We start from the raw sequence: 25,191 nt of genomic DNA, 5'->3' as shown, positions 1-25,191 counted from the left end.
ATTTGTGAGTGTTTTCAAATTATCGGAGCTTACCTTACTCAATCTTGGGATTCACGATGATAATACAAATGATTTTCACAATTCTCAAGCTATCCAAAAAAAAAAAACAAGAAATGACCGAAAATAGCCTTACCCAATTCCCCGTAGAGGAGGAGGAGGAGGAGGAGTGGGAGGGGGACGAGGAATTAATCATCAGATTTTCGGACGGGGTGTCGGAGTTCTCGCAGGAAGAACTTTTGGACCTCATTGAGGATGTACGGTCGGCCCGAGAGAGGCCGAACAGCCTATACATCCTGAATTACCTTAATTATAACATATCTATAGAAAGAATTTTTAGGCGATGGGAAGACGGGGTTGTTGCAATAATCTTAGATATCGAAAGTAGTGATGATGATGATTATAAATATTATTTTCGCTCTGGGGGAAAACTATTAGCGTGACAGTTTACGGATCATCAACAACATCCCCAGCCTATCTGATTGCGGTATCGCAATCCGGTCGATTAAAGCAAAAGAATGTATTCGAAGTATGTGGAAAATATTATTTTCGCCCTGGAGGTGAAAAACTATTAGGGTGAAAGTTTACGGATCATCAACATCCACAGCCTATCTAAATGCGGTGTCGCAATCCGGTCGATTAACGCGAGAGAATGTATTCGAAGTACGTGGAAAATATTATTTTCGCCCTGGGGGTAAACTATTGGCGTGAAAGTTTTTTTGTCACTTTGTTGAGTTCTGACTTCTGGTTAATAACGGTCTTTAAGTTGTGAATATTTTTGAGGAACAGATCGATCGCTGTTTTAATTCTGCTTTGTTTGAAGTTCTCCGCATGAGAGCTGAAGATGCAAGACTATCTTCCTGACATGAAATTTAAACTTTTACAGCCGTATTCGCCAAACACAGAATGCCTGAAAACTTCTGGAAGCTACCGAAATGATGTGTCTTCGATTGTGTGGGTAACATCAGATGTGTACGGTTCGGTTTCCTTCTTACTCCTCGTTAATCTGACGACACTCGATAAAATCGGCTTCGCGTTCATCGTCATCTGGTTCGATGTCGGATAATATTGCAATCACTTTGTTTTGCAGTTTTTGAAAAGTTAGGATTAACGTTTTGTCCTGAAAATATATCCTGTGTAGTCTGTGCGGTTGCACACGAGCTCTCCGGCACACTCAACGAGCCACCGAAGATTTTGTAGCGTCGAAGTATGTGGAAAATATTATGTTCGCCCTAGAGGTGAAAAACTATGAGCGTGAAAGTTTACGGATCATCAACAACATCCCCGGCCTATCTAATTGCGGTGTCGCCATCCGGTCGATTAACACAAAACAATGTATTCGAAGTATGTCGAAAATATTATTTTTCGCCCTGGGGTGAAAAACTATTAGCGTGAAAGTGTACGGGTGACGGTGAAAAAATCAAAATGTCTGCTCATCCGGCCAAGCAAAAAATCACATTATCAAACTGTCTGACGACAAAAAATCAAAATGGCTGCTCATTCGACTAAGCAAAAATCAAAATGGCTGCTATCAGAATGGCTGCTCGTCAGACGGCAAAATCAAGCGATTATACTGGTGGCGTCATAGCAAAAAATCACATTATCAAACTGTCTGGCGATAAAAAATCAAAATGGCTGCTCATCCAGCGAAACGAAAATCAAAATGGCTGCTCATCCGGCTACGCAAAAATCAAAATGGCCGCTCGTCTGACGGCAAAATCGAGCGAAAATGCTGGTGACGTCATGCATCGTAACAGCCGGTTGCAATATCATGGGTGAGGCTTATCATTGCGGGAGGGGGGGGGGTAACATACAGACTGCCGGTAAGGTGAGGAGGAAGAGGGAGCCGGTACGCCGCCATTTTTTGAGTTAGAACTGTCATATCTATACTACTGCTATTTTTCTGAAACATGTTTCTTTTTAATCGAAAATGCAATATGGGGGCGAAAAAAATCGTGTGAAACCTTTTAATAACCGAAAATGTAGGTTTTGATATTCTTTTTACGTTTACCATAGAAAAAACCGAAGAAAACTTTTTCCGTTAGATTTGGAGTTAATTTCCGGTGGTTGAAAAGTACCCGAAACACGGCCATGGTCAAAATTACCTACCAAGATCAAAAAATTTGTAGAGAATTTTACACTTATTACAAAATGAAGGTAAATTTGTCTGTTTTAAAAACCCGTTTGGAACGTTTGATTATCTTCATTTCTGAGTCCGCTATCTAACTTTTAGTGTGAAAAGAAATTTCGACTGGTGTACTCAAGTTTCGGCCGTCACTGTACAGGTATATGCTACGTATTCCGACCCCTAACGCTGTTTTCTGTTCAGTTATACGTTATTACAGCAGACTTTTGAGTCGAAACTTTCGATTTGATGTTTAACTTACCTACCACTAGACGGTGCGCACATTGTGATGTTTTGTGTACTTGTCTACCGCTAAATGCCGTAGCTTAACATATGTGTCTATTCCTCTCCAAAACACGTTTTGGCGAGTTCAGGTCAACGTGTCATTTACAGGAAAACTCTTTACTTACGATCACGGGATTAAGATCGATTGAGCCTCTGAAAATCATAACCTTTTCATTTTCCAATCATAAAAGTTTCAAATGCATAGGTATTTCACTTAAACGTTATTCTCAATTATATGCTAGTATTGCAATACCCCTCAAAAATCGATAGCTGGAGTTTCACTGTATATACACGGAAAGAAATTTATAAGAAATTTTCTCATACTTTGTATAGCAATCGGGTCATAAACTTTGATTATGACGATCGTTGCTATTTTCATACATAACGTCACTATAAACCTAGGAACGAACTTTTGACAGGGTAACATAGTAATTTTTATACGTATTTCGAAAATTATATGTAAGTTTTACTTGACAACAGAACAATGTGTATCATATTACTGAGAAATACAACGCCAAAATTTTTTGAAGTTGTACGTAAAGTATTTCAATACATGCTATACAAGGATGATGATTCCCAATGTACTATGGCAGACGAAATGCTAGGTTGGGAATTATGACATAATTTCTAATAATCCTAGGACTACATGCAATCTGTATATTAATCATTGCCATACAGGTAATGCCTAGGTGTTCGCTAACACAGCATTCTAAACGATGCTTGAGCAACATTGTATCCGTAACCATCCGTGTATGAGTTCGAGCCACTTCCATAGTAAAGATTCCCATACAGTATAGCCGCCGTCAGCGTTTTGTAGTGCAATGTTTGGAGACCGCCGCACAGCGTTTTGAGAAGTTTGATGTGACGTTACCAAAGGCTCAGTTGCATGTTAGTATTCACGGCGAGTGGCTGCATCCACAATTTTCGCAAGTTTGTACAAGTTTTTATTCAAATATCGTGGAACGTAAAAGATGTATCTGAAAAGTGTTCTTTGCCAGATACATTATTATCTAACTTACAAGATCATATCCACCTCGCGAGCTGGATGAAGTACAAAGATGAATCAATAAAGAAAGACACGATAGTAATGGTACCCTCCGTAGAGGGTCTCCTATTTCATTGTGTGCAATGTATCATCGTGGACGATGATGGCAAGCTTGTTCTAGTGACCTAAGAATTACTTGATTGTTATTTTAATGAGCACAAACAAGGTTTCAAGATTATGAATATAAATTATTATAACCCTCGAATTTTATTAGATGAGGACCTGCAATCAATAATTATTACTTATGTAAGTGAATGTGGTGACGGCTTTTTTTACATCATGAAGAAGTGGATGTAAGGTGTTCAAAAATAACAGATTTACGTATTCAATAGATAATTGTTGTGTATTTTTTCCGTATTTACCGTCCGCAATACATCCGTCACAGAGAGAAAAAAATTGATTTGAATTTAACGTATTAGGATTTCTAAAGAAATCATTATCATTCAATGAAATAGGCCAAGTTCAACTCACTATTATTGATACTGGATAAATTATTCGTTATTTCTTTGGAGTAACATCAAATCCATTTGGGTTAAATAAAATTAAATTGAAGGTGGGTTATTTCATGAAATCGAAAAAGTCTTAGTATATTATATTCAAATATATTTTTTTCTCAGTGTGGCGCGTACCGTTCCTCTCCCAGTATAATTGATAATGAAGTACGTACAGACTACTTCACATTGAAATATTATGACGTGTACTATGCTAGGTACTGTATTACTGCCGTTACAGTGCTTGTAGAATAACCGTATACTGATGAATAGGAATTCTCGACCTCGTATATAATCTATTATAGAATCTTGGTGATCGGTCAATCAAGTAAACGTATTTTTAGTTAACGTTTCGACCCGGATATGGGCCCTCCTCAGAACAATTTATTTATTTAACTGTCAAGAACAACAAAAAATTTTTTTTAATAAAATAAATAATAATACTAGAAGTAATCAGACATTAAATATTGTAGATGTAATACTCTTAGGGCTATTATATATTATTGGTTAGTAAGAACATTTTGATTAATTGAAAAAAGAATGGCTTTAAGTGTTATTTACCTTTTTTTATAAGTAAGTGGACTAAGATGTAGTCGAATTCACAATTTACAATTAGTGGAGACAATGTTCTTTGAGTGACGGTAGTCAATGTCAATCTTCTAGTTATTTTACATGTAGGAGTTAATAGTTGGAAGTCATTAATTAAAAGGATTAAAGAACTATGTTTCTTCACAGTCAGTATGTCATTGTGTTAAAAGGTTTTTAAAGAAGGTCTTTTTAGCAGTGAAATTAATTTGCAAGTGTCCAAGAAGTGGAGGTAGGCTCTTTATGACTATGTTCCACATGTCTAACCAAAAATTATTGTTGGTTGAACCGATTGGGTCAACAGGTGAATAACGACTGATGGGAGAAACAAATATGATCCAGAGTGAAGGTGAACCTAATATAAACAATTATACAGAAAAACAATAAATATTTTGTGAAAAAAATTATGTAGAAAGAACTGTGTAATGGGGACAAAAAAATTTTCTTGTATCTAGTTAAGGTTAAACAATATTTATGAAGGAAGTTCGTGACCGGGAGGTAGATTGAAGATGATGAAATTAGTCGAAAAGCCGGTCAGGAGAAGACGTTTAATGATTTATAAAACGTGAATAAAAAATCGACGTTTCGACGAATTTTGCTTGACGGCATTTTGCTATTTGCTGAACTATTAGCAACACCTAAGCATGTACTGGTCGTCAATTTTTGTGAGTAATCTGTCTCAAATTTAACTTATCTCCTCCTCATTTCTAACTCCACATTCTTATTAAGCACTCTTTCCACCATAATTCATTCTTATTAACGTATTTTTACTCTCTTTAACCTTCCGTCAAAACTCGACGCTTAACCTAAAACTGTCACTCAGAGATGTGCGTGTAAATTCTTAATTTTTCACCTATTTTTACATCAACATGTATTAGTATGAACGTATCTCCATGCTTTCAATCCGATTTTGTTTTTGAAGCATTCTTTTTGTTAATCATTATAGAAATTTATCCTGAGGATGGTCGGCAGGGCCCGGCCGAAACGTCGATTTTTTATTCACGTTTTATAAATCATTAAACGTCTTCTCCTGACCGGCTTTTCGACTAATTTCATCATCTTCGTTAAACAATATTTGTTGTGTGGGCGGAGATTAGAGGTTTGTAAATATTACTTAAATGTTCAACATCTTGTCTAAGATTAACGGAATTGGTGTGACCTACAATGTTGCACATTTCTAGTAATAGTCTTTTATAATAATTGTGTTCTTCACAAAGGATGTTTGTATTGTCGTAATTAAAAGTGTGTTGTTTATCGATACTTTGTTTTGTTAGAGCCGTGTGACGTTCTTCAATCTCATGTACATTGCGTTGATGTTCCCTGATTCTGGTGTTAAGGTGGCGGCCAGTTTGACCTATATAAACTTGGTTGCAATCATTGCGAGGTATTTTATACACAACATTGGATCGTTTGCCAATGGGGATCTTATCTTTTCCCGTATCAAAAACTAGTTGTGAATCTTTTGAATTTTTTCCAACAAACTTGACATCATGTTTGGCGAATAGACGGTTAAGTGACTCAAAGATATCAGATACATATGGGATGGGGATATATGTAGTAGCGGGTCTATTGTTATCGTCTGCGGGAGCAGAGTCAATATTATTGTCAGGTAAGTTGTTGATGTAGGTGCGTCTCTTATTAATATGTTGGTGTAATAGGCCATGAGGATAATCATTCCATCTTAGTATATTGTATATGAGCGACAGGTTTTTTTCCTGAAACTCTGTACTAGAAAGTTTGATGGCTCGGTCAACTAGGTTAATGATGGTGCCTATTTTGTAGGACATTGGATGGTGAAAATTAAAATTCAGATATCTCTGTGACCAGGTTTTTTTGTGAAACCAATCTGTTTTGATATTATTGTTGTTGTGTATCAGCAATACATCTGAGAAACTGATAGCGTTATTTTCTTCTGTTTCGATAGTAAATTGTAATCTAGGATGGTACCGGTTAAAAATATTAAGAGTGTGATGTATTTTTTTATTTGGAACGGCAGTAAGAATATCATCAACATATCGAAAATAGAACGGTGAATTAAAATCAAGATTGTTAATGCAAGACGTTTCCAAGTCTTCCATGACAAGGTCTGACAAGATTGGGGAGAGAGGAGATCCCATGGGCAACCCGAATTGTTGTGCATACGTATCGTTGTTAAATTTGAATATTGCAAAATCAAAACATATTTTTAAAGCTTTATCTAGTTCAATAAGGGGAATTGGGATCTTATTTTCAAGAGAAGCCCAACGGTTGTTTACTGCGCGCAATGCGAGATCTGTCGGAACGTTGGTAAAGAGTGATATTACATCCAGTGATATTAAAGTATAGTTGTCTGGGATAATCAATGTTTTTATTGTGTCAACTAAGGAAAAGCTATCTTTAACTCTAGAGGTGGGAGGTGTGATATTAGTGGTGAGCCATGAATTAATTGTCTTGGCTAAGGCATAGGTCGGGCTATTGACATAGTCTATAATAGAATAACCGTATACTGTTTCGTAGTCCTAGCCATGCCATATGGTGAAATTTACAATACCATACTTTAAACCGAATGAGTAGTATAACAAGGCCGGTTCTGGATATATGAACACCTTCTTTACCGACCAATCCGCCTATACGTGCATCCCAGACGCAAATTCTTGAAGGTTACCCCCCCTCTCGTTGATATAACGTGCTCTGCCGACCGCTCGTCGGTAAGAAAATCTCCCAAATGACCATGATCGTTGGTAAAAATTCCTCCAAATGACCATGATCGTTGGTAAAAAATGCCTGAAATTGCCGTGGTATTACCCCTTGTGGGATAAATTGTGCTCTTCGTCGGTAAAGAAAATCTTGCCATCGAGCGGGATCGATAACTGCATTACCGAGCGCACTCCGTGAATCCTCAGGCGTTCGAGCGGACCCCGCGGATCCTCGGACGTTCGACCGAGAATCCTGGCATGTGTCAGGTTTTTGAGAGCTTCCAGAAGGTTCGAGAAGATTCTCTGGCGAGCGAGAGGTTTTGAGGGCGGAGGTACGACGTTGGGAGGCTTATGCAACGGTCTTGAACGAATCTAGGCTGACAAACAATTCGTCCGACGTGTTTCGATTGGACGTTGAGCGGAATGCGGTCAAAGGATTTCAGTGCGACGTTGAATTCTGAAAGACCCGCTCTGGCCTTGAATGAATTTTAGGTCGACAAACAATTCTCAGAATCGTCCGACGAAAACCATATTCGGAGTCGTCAGACGAGTTTTGACTTGACGGTGAGCAGCCTGCCGACAACGGATTGCGGTGCGACGTCGAATTCTGGAAGGTTCTGAAATTTGTATGCGGTTGCTGCGACCCTGAACGAATGTAGGCTGACAAACAATGCGTTCGACAAGTTTCGGCTTGACACCGAGCGGTCTGGGATAAGGAGAAAGAGTTTCTTTGACCCTGAAAGATTCTCGGAAACTTAGACTGACAAACAACGCGTCCGACGAGTTTCAACTAGACGGCGGGCGGCCTACGGACAACGGATTGCGGTGCGACGTTGAATTCTGGAAGGTTCTAACGTACAATGGAAGACACATCATTTCGGTAGCTTCTAGAAGTTTTTCAAGGATTTTGTGTGACTGGTGGGAGGAATACGGCTATAGAAGGCTGAATTTCAGGTCGGAAAGACAGTCTTGCATCTTCAGCTCTCATGAAGAGAACTTTAAATAAAAAAAAACTAAAACAACGGATCGATCTGTTCTTAAAAAATATTCACGACTTGAAAACCGTTATCAACCAGAAGTCAAAACTCAACAAAGTGACAAAAAAGTTCGCAAATCTGAATTTATCAAGAGACACATAACTGCTAAACATTTGAAAAAATGGATTTCACAAGACTGAACAAAGTTGCAAGCATGAACGAATTTCTACCGACGAAGGAATCGACGGAGCTAGAAATTTTCAAAATCTACAAAGTCACTAACATTCGACGAGTCCAAACGAGGTTTGGACAGCGTGTCGTCACAGATCTGAACGAGGAATTCAGCGTATTCTTACCGGCACGGATTGTGCGACTGCTAAACGAGGACGAGACCCAATATCAGATATCGGTGCAGACGGTGGAGGAAGAGCGGTTGCTCTTGCAGTATCTGGGCGGTCAGTACGGTCAAATTGAATTCAAAGATGCGTCGACTCTCTCCTAATTTGTACACCGTACCTGGACAACGTGTGCAGCGTCTCCTTCTTACCAGCATGGACCTTGCGACTACTGAACATGATCAAGAACCAATTTCAAAAACTTGACAAAAAAACTTTCGAAGTAGTTTCCAATTATTCAACGTTTCATAACCTTTAAGAAAATTGTGTAAATTTTTTCACAAAGCTTTTATTTTTTTTCTGCTGTACTCATTATATATGCATTAACGTTGGATGCTGTTTACAGCTCTCTGAAACATACAATAATTTTGGAAATTTAATGTATGATGTATCACACACAAAAGTATACATCAAATTTCTTCTAAAAGTTGTGAAATGATATCTTAGGAACGTAAGACATGTATGTATCACGAAAGTTTCAAGGTTTTCGTTGTCAGAAAAAGCAAAAAAATAAAAAAATAATAAGTAAAGAAACCAATAAATCGAACTTGTTATAAAAGTCATGAAATTCATTGTATATTACTCTTGATCTTATACTTTCTTGAATAACCAAGTGCGATTTCCCTCTCTTACCAAACGGGCTGACACACCCGCTTGGTAAATGAGAATATCGTTCCGGCTCCCATCCCCGTAGGCTGTGATCACGAGTTGAACCGCTCTGACTAAGAAGTCTCGGAGCAGGTAATGGGCCCATTCTCGCGGCACACGCACATTGGATAAATTATATACGTACTTCATTTTCTGAAAAAAAATTAATACATGACTGAAGTATTGATTATTGATCACAGAATGTTGTGAAAAAATTGATATTCTTGTACGACTCACTGATCGAAATCACGATGTATGACACTTTGAAAGCTCGAGGTGACGATGAACGTCGTTATTTTTTTCTTGAAAATAATCCGAAAAAAAACGCACACACGTTAAATTATTTCTTTTCACTCAAGTAAAATCGAAAATTGTTGTACACTCAAGGTAGAAAAACTGTATAAGTGCACTGATTTCAATCACCCACCTTCACAGTTTGCAAGCTCGACTGCCAATGAATTTATCAGACGGACGGAGCACCCCACTCTTCGTACAACTTCTTCATATGTTTTAGGTTCACAATTAAACTAATACCAAATCATGAAGTGGTTGACACTTGTCGGTTACTTGTCGTGAGCGGGATATATCCTTTTCACTCTGTCCTACTGCCCTAGTGCGTAGACCTCGAAATCGTGAAACTGATACCGTGGGCTAAGTAAAAGATCCCTGTAACGCTCTCGGTGAACGGTATCTATAAAGCCTATTACAGTTCCATGTATAACTCTAGCGATTAGTTCACTCTCACAGCTCTCTCTTGTACATGAAGCGTGCGAAACCTCTTCGCCAAGTTCCAAGAACTGCCTTGCTATCTTCTACGCGCTGCAGATTCGTTCGAAAACTATCTTGAAATTTTTTTCGCTGAAGAATATTGCATACGGCTGTTCACGAATTTTCGACAATGTGTGAGTCACGTCGTTGTTTACCCATGAAAGGAACCGTGTCAGCGTAGAGCAGTCATTCTGGAGCAAGCCTTGCAACTCTATCTTTGCCAAGTGTGTGATCGAAAGTAGAAGAAACAAACATGGATCCGAAAAGTGTTTGAAATTAATACAAATGATGGAAATGGCGTTCAAGATTTTAACTGAAAAATCGTCACCGGCAGGGATTGCAAAATGGATTCGATCCAGAACCCAAAATACCAGGCTCTTGAATAAAATCTTACGCAACAACGCCTCAACGATCGGAGAGAAGACAAAAATTTTGACTACAATTGGAATTCTGAAATCGTTGACAGCCAAATTTCAACAATTTCAAAAAGTGGGTGACGCGTTACGAAGCCGACAAAGAAGCGATCGAGTACGATGGGAAGATTTAGAGACAGCTTTCGAGAGCTGAATTCGAACGGGAGCCATTATTAATCTGCGGCATCAAGATTTGAACAAGTTTTTGGAAGATGCGAAACACCTCATCGTTGCAAGACTAAAGAAAATGCTACGGAAAGTGGGAAGTTCAAAAGCAAACTATGTCTTGTGTTGTAAATTCAATATAACGAAAAACGCTAAACTTGTTGAAGAGATGAAATATTTCAACACCAGAAACCAGATCATCCTCCAGCCAGCTGACATACACGGATGATTCGAAGAGAACGTAAAGCAAAAAGTGTTAGCTAAGGTGAAAGATTTTTAAGAGAAAGATTCTGGTTGGTCGCTGACTGAAATAATCAATTTGACTGTGAATATCAACAAGTACGTGCCACTACAAGGCGGTGTGTTTACATACACACCACTACCCAAAGATATTCAAGATAAGAAGGCTGTCGTCAACATCCGTAACAGCGACTCATATTTCTTTCTATGGTCGGTCACCGCAGCCCTCTTTCCAGCTAACAACAATCCCAGCGAAATCACTTCATATCCACATTTCAGCTCAGTGCTACAATACGACGATTTGCATTTTCCAATGTCTTTAGACCAGATTCCAAAATTTGAGGAACTCAACAAACTTTCAATTGACGTTTATGGTATAGATAGTACGGAAAAACGAAAGCACAGTGAAATTGTACCCATTTATTCAAGCCGAAACAAGTCTGATAAACCTACAATCCATCTTTTAGTAATAGAGACTGAAAACGACGATGACGACGATGATGATGGTATGGAAAATATTGAAACGAATGTAGCTCATCATGTTGCATGGGTTCGAAATTTGTCGAGATTAACAAGTTCCCAAATTTTCAAACGCTCACATCAGACGTGGTTGTGCGATAGGTGTCTGTCTCATTTTAATTTCGAAAGATGTTTGTTGAAGCACCGAGTTGATTGCATGAATTTGAACAAAACCAAAGTTATATCACCAGCAGAAGAGGACAAGATACTCAAATTCAAAAATTTAAAACCTCAAAAATCCGTTCCCTTCTGCGTTTACGCAGATTTAGAATGTTTACTGCAGCCTACTCATGAAAGTTTTGGGCAAAATAGAACAATTTTTCAGAAGCATCTTCCGTATGGTATAGCTTACTATCTATATTGTGCGTTTGACGATTCGTTTTCAAAATTCAAAATTAATCGCGAAGAGGCCTGCATTAAAATGGTTTACAAACGAGTTAAAGGGATTCGCACATTCGTTGGAGGGACATTACAAGACTGTTGTCCCCATGGAAGTGCTAAATTTCAACCAGATCAACGAATTTGTTTTATCGACGGTCTGTCATATTTGTGAAAAACCATTTACACCCACAGACGTGAAACATCGGGATCACTGTCATTTCACGGGAAAGTACCGTGGTTCTGCCCACCGCGGCTGTAATCTAAATTACCAAAATTCGCACACTATCCCAGTGATTTTCCGCAATCTGTTGGGTTACGATTCGCATTTTCTGATCAAAGCCCTGGGTACGTCATTCGAAGGTACTGTTAAACTATTACCTGTCAACAAAGAAAAGTACATTTCCTTTACTAAATTCGTTAAGGAAACGGATGTAACGTTCCGTTTTATAGATTCGTACCGTTTCATGCCTAGCAGCCTCGATAAATTATCATCGTATCTGGACGATTGTCAAAATACAATAACACGTAAATTCTGCAGTAGCTTGAACAAATTTCTATTATAGACTAGGAATGGTGTCTTCCCGTACAAATACATAGACAGTTGGGAAAAGCTCGAGAAGAAACATTTACCAGCCAAAAAACAGTTTTATTCAAAATTGAATGACCGGAATATATGAGACGACGATTACGCACATGCGTGCGACGTATGGCGAACTTTTAACCTTCAAACTTTGGAAGGGTATTCGGACTTGTACTTACAGACGGACGTGTTTTTACTAGCCGACGTTTTCCAAAATTCTCGACAAAACTGCTGGACAACGTACAAACTGGACCCATTACGTCACCACACAGCGCCCGGTCTGTCGTTTGATGCAATGTTAAAATGTACAGGCATCGAGCTGGAGCTTCTCACCGACATAGATATGGTAATGTTTATCGAAAACGGTATTGAAGGTGGTGTGTCACAGTGGTCGAACAGATACGCAAAGGCTAACAATAGATATATGGAAGAGGAATTCGATCCAGAAGTCGAAGAATCTTATCTCATGTACTTTAACGTTAATAATTTGAATGGTACGGCTATGAGCTTTGCTCTGCCGTGTAATTCCTTCGTATGGTTGTCAGGTTTCAGAGTGCGACGTTCTTGCCATCTCGAACGAAACTGAGTTTGATTACATGCTGGAGGTGGATTCGGAATATCCTGAGGAGTTGCATGAAACTCATAAAGATTTACCATTGTGTCCGGAGCACTATGTATCTCCGATTTCGAACAATAAATAGCCGAAATTGACGCCCACGCTACTTTTCAAGAAAAACTACGTTGTTCACTATAGCCTTTTGAAACAATGCTTACAATTAGGCTTGAAGGTATTCAAAATTCACAGAGTTCTCAAATTCAGGCAAACCCAGTGGCTCAAAAAATACATAGATTTCAATATCGATTTGCGAAACAAATCAAATTATGCAGTACCGTCACTTTTTCTCGTTCATATTCCAACGTTCTTAGTCTGGTGTCAAATTTGGAAATGATTTCTGCGTTTCGAATCGATGGGTCTTTGCCCGTTTTGTAGTCTGTGTAAAAGGTATCTGAGGCTTTCTCCGTGCTGATCTCCAAAGCTCTGATCATTTGATTGAGGTTGTCGATTTGTTTTTGCAACAAGTTGAATTTTCCTCTCAAGGTTTTTGAAGTTACAGCATTGTTCGGCTCTGCGGGATCTGCGACATTGCACAGTCTCTTGTTCCGTATATCGTAATGTCCGTCCGCTGTTATTTGAAACACGAGACCCGGAGGACCGCGAGTGCTCGCAGCTGTGTTCTTATTCAGCTGATGTCCAAACACATCAACGCTCATCTCGTAGATGATTGCAGAGTCGACAAGAATTGGTTTATAAATGATTCCGGCTTCCTGTAATTCTTCTAGAATCGACATAATTTCATTGTTGTAACTTGTATTCCCAGCCGCTTGAGATGTCATAAGTAAACGAAGAGGTTGCACCAGCTCGTTAGTGTCGTCCCAGAAAATATAATCTGTTTTAACACCTTGTCGAGTGACCCAAGCCGGAGGTAGCAGAACACCTTTACTTGTACGCTTCGACGTCTGTGAGGATGGTGATACGCCTTTGCCTGACGTAGAAATATTAAGCAGCTCAGCAATTAAATGCTTGAATTTGGCGCTCTGAGCGTTTCGGATAGGCTCGTTGGCGCTATAGTACTTTCTGTGAGCTTTTGTTGCGGAAAAGATATTTCTGTAATTCTCCTTATCGTTACGGATAACGTGAGCGCTGTTGAACATCTTTTTGAACAGCAGCTCCAGCAGTCCCTGAGTTTTCGGATAGAGCGTACCGCCTATGCGAACGGAACCGCGCTCGAAGCTTATCGGTGAGTCACCAACCATCAACCCGGCAGTAGAAGGACTCCGTACCCCGTACACGGTGTCCAATTCGTGCTGTCTTTGTTTATCGTTAAGCATCTCAAGATATTCATTTTCTGATCTCACTGACAATTCTGTGACAGTTTGATCCTCTTCCTCTGCAGTTGCAAAAGAATTTTCTGCTTCCATTTCGCTCTTTGGCTCATACTTCGTTTCAGTTTTGAGTTCTTCCTTCACCTCTTCCTTGACAAGTTTCGTACCTCGAAAAACATTGACTTAGTCCTGCAGCGGGGTTACCACAGGTTTGAAGACATCCTTCATCGTTTCCTGCAGCGACTCTTTTCCCGTCTTGAGGATTCTGTGCTTACGATGAATCGCATTACTTGCTTGAGCGATACGATGCAAAACTTCGTTTTCCTTACGAATTTCCTGCATGTTGACACAACCAGTTCTGGAAAGCTACTGTTTCGTTTCTTTCGAAGATCGTGTATTTCATTCTTATGTCATGTTTATAAAATTGTCAAATCCCTTCCTATACCGACCTTTACCGAGCTCTCTATCTTTGTCGATCACCCATATTTGTCACCGTTCCAGCATTCCGTACACAAGTCTTTAAACTTTACGTACGACATGTCGGTATTCACATGATCGTTGTACACATGTCTCAAATTCATCTCGTCCTGTTTGAATAAGACCAGCAAGTTAGTGTTGTCGCAATCGAGATGCTTGGGGATTCGAGCGTACGTCTGACAAAGATAGAAACAGTCTACAACGTGATGTCTACCCATACAAAAGTACGCACGTATATTATCCTGCTTCTCGCACGCTACGTCATCGAATACCATGATCGAGTTGGGTTGCGCCTCGTTCGGTGCAATTACGTGCTCATGCTCGTTAAAAGGGAAATACTCAACACCGTCGACATTTTCAAGCACTCGACTCAGAAACTTGTATTTCGGTTGATTGAGAGATTCTAAGTAAACGTACATGTTTTCGAACCTCAAACCGTTTGGATGCGTTATAAGCGCGAATAATCCGTTGGTTTTGCCACAGTTAGACGGCCCGCAGAATACCGCACGTATACTACTCGGCAACAATTCGCCATGACATTTTTTCCGTTTCGTACTCTGCTGCGTAAATTTGTCAAAATTGATCACGGGCAGCTTGGTCGATTGTGTCTCAAACCTCATCTCGAACGTGACTGGCTGGATTTTGTATAAATGCATCGTTTATAACAACTTTCTCTTAGCCGCAGAGCGGACATGATTGTGCACACCCGTGATCGTAAGCGATCCTCAAAAAAGCGATCAAGTGATAAAGGTTTGGTAAATAGCATAATTAATAAACTCCCGAACAAGTTGCATGTTTCCGGTTACCAATGCTGCGGTCCTAGTACGAAGTTGACGTAGAGACTTGCGAGAGGCGATTCCGGTATCAATCCTCTTGATGCAGCGTGTAAAGAACACGATATAGCGCATTCGAAAAATCGTGAGAACCGTGAAGCTAGAACCGTCGCGAATAAAATATTAGCCTAAAATGCCTGGAAACGGGTTCTCGCAAAGGACGCAAATTTGGGTGAAAAGACAGTCGCTTGGGCTGTAGCTAACACGATGGAGGTGAAAACAAAGTTAGGCATGGGGTGTCGAAAACCAAAGAACGTCTCCTTGAACAAAATCATACGAGCGGCAAAACAGTCTATGATTCGGAGCTACGACGCGAAAACGAGCATGAAATCTGCGCTCAAAGGCGCTCGAGAAGCTGTGAAAAAAGAAGGCGGTAAACATAATGTCCGATCACCGCGCGTTCCTTCGGTACCCTCAAAAGTTGGCGGATTTCTACCTTCTCTCATATCTATTTTTGCCGGTCTCAGCGCTACGGGTGCATTAGCGGGGGGTGCTGCGGGTATAGGAAAGGCTGTAAACGATGCGAGCGCGGCTAAACAAGAATTGGAGGAAAGCAAACGGCAAAACAAAACGATGGAAGCGATCGCCTTAGGTAAAGATTTCCATCTCAAACCTTATAAAAAGGGTTTCGGTCTTCATCTTTCAAAAAACTAAGTGTGAAGCTACCACGCCGAGCGTTGACCAACTGGGATTTGCTGAAGTATGCAAAAATCATGAAAATTCCATACTTCTGAGGTGTCTTTATGCGCAACGATATGCCCAAAACCGGACCGCGTAAAAACGAGACAGCTGTAGTCAATCTCGACGATAAAGACGGTCCTGGGACACACTGGGTTGCATATAAGAAACGCGGCAACGATGTAGTTTACTTCGACAGTTTCGGTCATCTTTCACGTCCGTTAGACCTCGTGAAATATTTCGGTGTTGGTAGCGTTGAGTACAACGACGAAACGTATCAGGATTACGGTACATTCGATTGCGGACACTTGTGTCTGAAATTTCTAAGCGACGAGCAATATAAACATGACACGTAATTTAAGAACGTAAGTCCAGCACTTGCTGTCATGGATGATTCGTTTACATCAACGATATCGGGAACGTCTTCGATTCTCGAAGCGCAATAGTTTCCTCCGATCGAACTTGCTCTAAACAAAAATTATGTTCTCGGTCTCGTTGAACTGTTTACCTTCAATTCCATTCCCAACATTGATGTCGGTCACAATAAAATATAGGTAGCCGATTAGGTAGTCACTAAATTCACTGGAAGCTACGAAATTGAGGATATTGAAAAGTACGTTCAAGAAGCGTTAAAAAATACCAACATTGAAATCGGTATAAAGCATAACAACAATACGTTATGCAGCGAAATCAAATGTAGCTATATCGTAAATTTGGAACCTGACGATTCTATTGGTCAGCTTTGCGGATTTACACCGTGCGTATTGACAGCTGATCAAACTCACCATTCGGATATGCCTGTAGCTATTCTCAAGGTTAACGCGTTGCGAGTCGAATGCAGCATTACAACGAGTGCGTACGTCAACCAGCTCAAAGTGCATACTATTCACGAATTTTTCCCTATCGTTCCGCCGGGATATAAGATTGTGGAAGTGCCGTCGCACGTCATTTACCTTCCAATCATCGTCAAGACCATAGATCACGTACAGCTTCGGTTAGTCGATCAAGACGGAGATATGGCTAATTTTCGCGGAGAAGTTATAACTGTGAGTCTGCACATCAAATCGCAATCAAAGATGGGTATTGTATATAACAGATTGTCCAAAAAGAGTTATATTAATCAGTCAGCATGTTCCGATCTAGTCAGTCATCGATCGATTCCCGAAGCGCTAATACGTCGAAACGTGGAGTTCCTGATAGTTTTGGGTCTAAATCTGACACCTTTTGGAAAAAGAATTTCCGACAAATAAAACTCCGATTCTGCTGTTTCGTTGTCTGGTACGTACCATGGAGGAGGGAATCTTGAGCACTCGAACACCTGTCGGCTTTGACGAATCAATCGCCCACCAAGAAATACACGCACACAAACCGTACGCATCGTCGACTTTCAACAATAGCGACGAGATTCAAATCACCGTTCAGCATCAGGATTTATGCGTATTACCGAGCAAGAGTTCGCTGCATATCTCTGGAAAATGTCTCAAATTGGACGGCACTGCAGCAGCCATCACAACTTTAGTCAATAACGCCATCTGCCATTTGTTCGAAGATCTACGGTACGAACTAAACGCTGTAGAGATTGGATAAATGTAAAAACGTTGGTCTGATCAGCCTGCTGAAAGGTTTCGCTTCGCTCAACCCTGGTCAAAGTTGGCTAATGGAAAATGCTAGATGGCTCGATGTTTAACATACGAAAAAATTAACTGATGCTAATGGCAACTTTGACGTAGTCATTCCCTTGAGCATGATATTGGGCTTTGCTGAAGACTATCGCAAGAGCATCGTTAACGCGAAACACGAGCTGATTGTTACAAGATCAAAAAGTGATTTAAATGCCATCGTTCAAAATCAAGACGAAAACTTCAGAATCGTGATCGGTCAGGTGGAATGGTTGGTACCCTATGTGAAGCTCTTGGATCAATGAAAAATTGCACTGTTGAATTTCATTAAGAAAGATACACCTGTCTCCATGAGCTTCCGCAGTTGGGAGTTGTACGAATATTCTTTGCTACCAGCAACCACGAAACATGTATGGACTGTGAAAACGTCCACCCACTTGGAAAAACCGTGATTTGTCATGCTCGGTTTTCAAACGAATCGAAAAAACAAAGCCGCCAAAAATGCCAGTCATCTTGATCACTGTAATATTACTGACGTCAAGCTCTTCTTGAATTCCGAGTATTATCCGTACGGTAACCTGAACTTGGACATGAGTCACAATCGCTTTGCATTACTGTACGAGATGTACGCAAACTTTCACGCCACCTATTACGGCAAAGAACCCGAGCCTCTGTTCACGAAGAATGAATTCCTTCGAGACGTCTCCTTATTCTTTATTGACTGTTCAAAACAAAACGAATCTTTGAATTAGGGACCTGTCGACATCCGTCTTGAATTTGAAGCTAAAGCCAACTTTCCCGCTGGAAAATCGGCGCATTTCTTGTTCTCTCGATGAAAATAGTTCGTAACACTACGGTTATTGAAGTATTTCTTAATAATTTTGCATTTCAGAATTTCTGAAATAAAATATGTTGCAATGAAAAAAGTGATATTTTTTAGAATAAAAAGAAAAAAAAAAAAAATTGACACGAATCGGATTTGAACCCAGGCCCCCCGCGTGTCAGTCGTCAGCATAGCCAATTACGCTACACTTGCTGGCTCGGAAGTATGCAAACGTTACGAGCTTATGAATAGAGTGTAAAACTTCGAAGTCGAATTTCTCGGAAACCAGGCCCTAATGGAGGAAATCCCGGTAACCTGGTACTAGGGTTGGGTCACTCTACAACATACCTTAGAATCACCAAAATCCGTTCGTCCGGGTTTTGGCGTTCCCTTGTTAGTTCTTGCACCTCTATGTGTTGAATGGGGATCAGTTCTTGGATATGCAGGTCGTAATAATGACGTAAACATCTTATGCTATTCAAATAGCGTTGATTTGCGTCAAGACGTAGAACACCCAAGTAACGCATGTACGTCTCTCATTAGACGTTAACAACCTAACTCGTCTTACCCACAGTTTTTTTTCTATCTATATATTTCAATAACCTTTCCTTGTCTTCTATATTTTTTTCGGTGTTTTTTTCGGCTGTGGTATAGTCGACTCTTGATTCTATCTTGCTTCTCCCTCAGTTACTGCACGGCAGTTAACCGGTATAGTCTGTTTTGACATTTCATGTATTGTAATTTTTCGATCTCTTCAACAAAGTATGCCTGAACATGAGAGTATGGGTTCTACGTATAGCCATTTATTTAACAAAAATGGTCTTAGTGTCACAGTTAGTATGTCATCTGAGGAGCGGTCTCGCACGCAACTACTTAACCCTCTAAGAGAAGCGTAGGGCTTACATTTATGTTTTTGGTGGATTAGTCGGTGATCGTCCTATACAGAGCGATCCTGGGAATTGGCTAGGAGGATTTATTAATAATATTATTAGTAAATGTTGGCGGAATGCAAAGCTTGAATGAAATTTCGTGTGAAGATAACAAATGAAAATATTGGACGAGGAAGCAAGCGTTACAGAAATATTCTTATTCTAAATTGTACACACTCATACGATTACTCACTCTCCGGTGGTTTATTCCAACCTCGCTCACGCTTGTACAAATCCAAACGATTCAATTATGGCTTCTACCCGATCCTTCGGCGGCGTAGTCTCAACGCCGCTACCGTCGAAGCTTTCTCCGCTCGAATAACCGTCTTCTCGACAATGCTCGAAATCTTCGAGTTCCTGAGGCTAGATTTCTAAGTCGACGTCGTCGAATCGCGTGTTTATTGCCAATACATAGCACGATCCTCCCGAAGGGGCAACGATACCTTCTCCGATAAACACACCCGGTGGAGTTTCGAATTGCGGTAAATATCCCTCCTTTAAGTTCGCATTATTCAAAGGGATGCTTATTTGTTCGCTGATACGCGTGCGCAATTTATAACTTCGGTCACCCGAGATGATTTTTGCTGCTAACACGCGCTTTGTTGGTTTTGCGTCGTAAGAAGGCAAACCTACGAAAGGCTTAGGTCGGATAGGATCACTCGAGGTGACTGAAGTGTTGTGATGAAACGAAATTTTGGCTTTCTACGCGAAAAAATACGGTTTACCGATTAACGCGTCGCTTTTCAGTGGCTGTTCACGACCACCTCGTGAAAACCAATAAACGCGCAAACTCATGTGCTCAAGCGTCAACCACTTTCCAGTCGCGCGCCGCAGTGGACAAAACCCACTACGTCACGCGCGCCCCTAACGCCACCCACGCAGCCACGCGCGTCCCGCAATCGGCTCGCCAAGTTTCCCGCTGTCAAATTGGAGTCGCGGCTGGGATATGAGACCAACGATCTCACCCATCGTCAGAACAACTTCGGTTTCACCGATTTTTAAGCTACAGACTGCACTCAAGGTTTACCACCACGCGACACCTTTAGTACGCTACATCTACTCAACAGCACGCAGTATTTTGGATTACCACACCTATCAGTCGCCCCTTCTCTGCACTGCAGCCTCCACCTCGATACCAGAGAACAACTTCAGCCCCTTCCATCACTTGGAAACCAAAACCTTGACTTGTATACATGTAAAATAAATTGAATAAATAATAAGGTATACTGTGAATCTCATCTTTGACTTCAGAGCGACCACCTCCCTCCATGCGGCTCAGTCAAAAACGCTAGCGACAACTAGCACAGTGGCAATTTACGTAACACGTAAAATTTAATCGGATTATCGGAAATATGAAGGACAACAGAGCCGAGTGTTGGAATATTCGATTCCTCTAGGCCTGTTACCCATATTTTGTCATCAGTATTTACAGTTAAATCTTGATCGAGGGCACTAAGTGTAATTAAACTAGCCGAAGAACCCGTGTCAAGGAAAAATTTCCCTTTTTTTGACGAAGTTCGGGGGCAGTCAATTCGACTACTGAGCTCTCCTCGGCAGTGGGAGTCCGGAGGACGAGACACCGTTCTCCAGGAACCTCACTGACTGTTGGAGTTCTCGGGGTCGACTCGACTCGCTTGCTCCCGTCGGGCCCGCAGGGGAATCTGCCCGGCGAACCCCAGGGGAGTTTAAAGGCTCCCTTTGCGGGGAGTGCCTCGGAGAAGACCGACGCTTTAACGGGCAGCACGGGCAGCCTCTACTTTCATTACAGCAATATTTATAACCGCAAGCTGTTGCCGGTCGAAGATATGACATTCCCGGGCCACCCTCGCGGTTATCAGGCGTTCGCGCAGGTTTTAAAATTCCGAGAGCCGGTTGTGGCGACCGGCTTCGATACGTAGACGATTGTCTATTTTCCCAAGCCGTCGGCGACGGAGATCGAGAGTCATAGCGAGTGTAAAGAACACGTGCTGACTCACCCTTACTCATTTCATTAACTTTCCGTCGGCTGTCTCGAAGCGCGAGTTTTTCTGCGATCTTAAAGGCTGCTTGGAGAGTTTCTGGCTCACGCTTATCTACCGCGGTTCCAATGTGCGACGGCAAACTGTTTATAAATGAACTCAACGCGATGTGATGTAGCGGGTTCCGATTCAACTCTGGCGGATTAACGCCAAAATGAGATTTGAACGCGCTTCTTTCCCCGCTAAGCAAAATTCGCACTTTATCGTAAAATTTCCCAACAGATTGATCGCGCTTCATTCGAATGGTCGAAAGAGCCTTCGTGTAGTACTTGTAAATTTTCACGTGGGCGAGACGATTCTTCAGATATTTCACCAACCCGGCCACGGTCTCAATTCTTTCGTCAGAAACACAATTTCGCGTGTCGCCGCGTAAGCGCTATACTGTGGTTCTGCCGCGGCTGTCACGAACGCGGACGCGTTTCGTATATCCTGCAAAAAGTCCCTCAACGGCATATTTTTCCCGTCGAACTCAGGAATATTTGTGAAATTATTTTGTATAGCTTAATTTTCGACTCGTCATGACGCTAGTGACCAATTCGGCCGTCACATCGGCGGCCACATTGACCGGTGCGTGGTCAGGTATTTTTGATAAGTCCCGGAGAAGGGAGATCGACAAGGATAGGTGGTCCCGTTACCTATGGTTCAGCTCCCTCGTGATAAAATTCCAAAATTAAATTTTCAATTGCAATTCCCAAAGGAAAAATCACCTAGGATCCCACGTCTGACGCGAGTTACAACCAGAGGAGGAAGGCCCAGAGGATTTTGCAGTAATTTTCGCGCGCCAAACGACTCTCGAACTCGGAACCGAGTGGACGCGCGACTATTCAGGAAACGTATATATATATAACCTTCATTGCCACTCAATCTAAGGACAATGTCTAACGCGAGCAATACATACCGCATCGTGTTTTCAAGGGCGAAAATAAACCAAGTTTGCGTGGTATGCGGGAAAAATTTAAAAAAGTGCGCGGACTGGAGCAAATGCTGCCACGGTTGGGCAGATCGGGCCGCAGGTCCTGACTTCCGCCCCTGCCCTCTCTGTTGGCTTACCGTGCCAAGCAACACTCGGCCGATGCACGCCGTCAAGTACCAAAAGACATATCAAGAAGTGGTGCAGATCGCGTAGGGTGGACGACCACCCACGGTCAAGGGGAAAGAGGCATCAGGATCATCCTCGTCGTCAGGGTCAACTGAGGCGGCAGCCTCAGCCACCTTGCCGAAACTGATGGAGATGCCCCCGCCCTCGGGGATGGTGCTCGCGGGGTAGAAGATGTTGCGAGGAGTCTGCCCAACATGCGGGAAAGCGGCAGACGGCAAGCACTGAGAGGGGTGCTACCTTGAGTGGTATTTAACGAACCGGAGGCCAGGGGGCAGCGAATGCACCCTCTGGGGCCAGAATGTCGGTAGCCGACCGGGTCTCCACGCTGGTCACTGCGTGGAGACCTCCGAACGCTCCCTAAGATCGAAGGAGGCCTCCACAATTCCGAATCGCAAGGCCGGTCCGTCAAGCAGGCCGGACAACGCGGGTAAGACAACGACGTTCCGCCGTCGCGCTACTGCTCTGGGGAAGGACAAAGGTGTCCAAACATCAAACGCGAGGGACACCAAGGAAAAGGGAGTCCAAACAGAACCGATCATCATCCAGGTCAGTGAATAAGCTCCCTTCCTAATCGACTACAGGAAGCTGAGCAGAAACATGGCCCCCGCGGTGCGGTCACGCATCATGGGGTGCTGGATAATGCTCCAGTGTGAGTTCGAACTGCTCCTGGGAACCGAGGATGAGGACTCGGCGGAGGTTGAGGGAGACCTCATGGGCTGGGAAACGCCGTCCAGTGAAACTCCACCCGCTACCTCTCTCTCTGAAGTAAACCTTGCAGATGCCCTGCAAGGTGAACCGGAGGACGAGGGAGACCTCATCGAATGGACAACACTGTCGAGTGGAACTCCACCCGCTACCCCTCTCTCTAGAATGAACCCTGCAGATGCCCTGCAAGGCGAACTGGCGGAGGAGGGAGACGCAAGGGATGCCACGTTCAGCGAGGAAGCGAACGAGGGTGACGACACCGTCGGCGAGACGCGAGGCTCACCAAGCGACGAACCAGCGGCGCAGTTGACCAAGTGAAGGTGAAAGTGAAGAAAAATGCGTCGCATATGTGTGTGTATGAGCGTATGAAATGCGCATGTGCGATGCATGAAATCTGCAAATTTCAAATAACCGAGTTACATGCGGTCAGGAGAGAGCCGTCCCTCCAGTGCCGGTGTCACCGTCGGCCCGGCGCACCGAGTCGATGGGGGCATCAACACCTAAGGGGGGAGGGATGTCACGTACGCCGTCTGTATACATACTTATAAATATATATCATTACTTTATTAATGTTTACCCCTAAATTAATATTAATTGACGAGGAAGCATAATCTTTATTTCTAGGAATTACGTTGCGAGAAATGCATGGAAGTACGAACCGTTCTGAATTGTATTCTCGTGTATTTTTAAGGAATAACATTCTCACACAATTATTAAATTTTAATTCTCTTATATTTTTGTTAGTGGCATGATAAAAGCGCAGCGGCGCAGTTGACCATAACAACGTCAGTGTTCCCGCGCCCGCCGGATCCCAGGTGTAATCAAACACCGGGATGAGGCGAGCGCGAGACCACGCGCCTCGAGAAAGATCTTCGCTGGGCGAGCCTTTGTTTTAAATTTGCAACGTTGACGGAAACTTTGCTCGCTGTCCGACGCTCCAAGGGGTGTCGCATGAGCGAGCGAAGTCAGTCCCGTTAGAGACAGAATAAAACCAACATCTACCGAAATCAGGCTCCTTCAGAAGCTATCGCGTGAAGAGTTTTTTCGCATCACCGACGAATAGAGCGAATTTCCTCTAATTCTATATGCGGTCGCCTAAGCATCTCGCGTCGCGATATCAGTCTTCGAAGCTAGATATCAAGTTGTTGCAATTCATGCCATGGACTCATACAGCCGTGTAGTTTTAATTGTGAGTGTGTTATGAGTGTGTCATCGTATGTGTGAGCCATCGTTTAGATTTGTAGAAGCGTGAGTGAGGTTGGAATAAACCACCGGAGAGTGAGTAATCGTATGAGTGTGTACAATTTAGAATAAGAATATTTCTGTAACACTTGCTTCCTCGTCCAATATTTTCATTTGTTATCTTTGCACGAAATTTCATTCAAGCTTTGCATTCCGCCAAAATTTACTTATAATATTAATAATAAATCCTCCTAGCCAATTCCCAGGATCGCCCTGTATAGGACGATCACTGACTAATCCACCAAAAAAATAAATATAAACCTCTACGCTTCTCTTAGAGGGTTAAGTAGTCGCGTGCGAGACCGCTCCGCACGTGACATTAGCAGCCAAAATATTTTTTGTTAAAAATTTAAATTCCTTTCATCATTATTTGATTCTTACTTTTATTTAACTCGATCGTGAATAACCTTTTTCTTTTTCTTTTTAAACATTTATACTGTACGTTATACAAATATAATGAGTGCACATGAATCGATACGCTGCACTTGAGGTAATTATACTTTTGTCAAATTTTTGGTTACCATATTTTCAAGTTTAGTTTCATCATGATTTCTATATATAATGTCTGTAATACGTTTGTTGTTTGCAATTTTTT

At 41.8% G+C, this 25,191-nt stretch overlaps 1 protein-coding gene across 4 annotated transcripts in view; it reads right to left on the bottom strand.

Annotated features, from left to right (window-relative positions):
• Nucleotides 1-25,191, bottom strand: part of LOC124221964 (dipeptidase 1) — a 1,639,756-nt gene that overhangs the window by 978,494 nt on the left and 636,071 nt on the right. The gene's annotated exons all lie outside the window — the stretch shown is intronic.

This window comes from Neodiprion pinetum, chromosome 6 (genome assembly GCF_021155775.2).
Source record: "Neodiprion pinetum isolate iyNeoPine1 chromosome 6, iyNeoPine1.2, whole genome shotgun sequence".
Classification (NCBI taxonomy): domain Eukaryota; kingdom Metazoa; phylum Arthropoda; class Insecta; order Hymenoptera; family Diprionidae; genus Neodiprion; species Neodiprion pinetum.
Note: the sequence above shows the minus strand (reverse complement) of the source record. Positions and strands in the feature narration are given on the sequence as shown.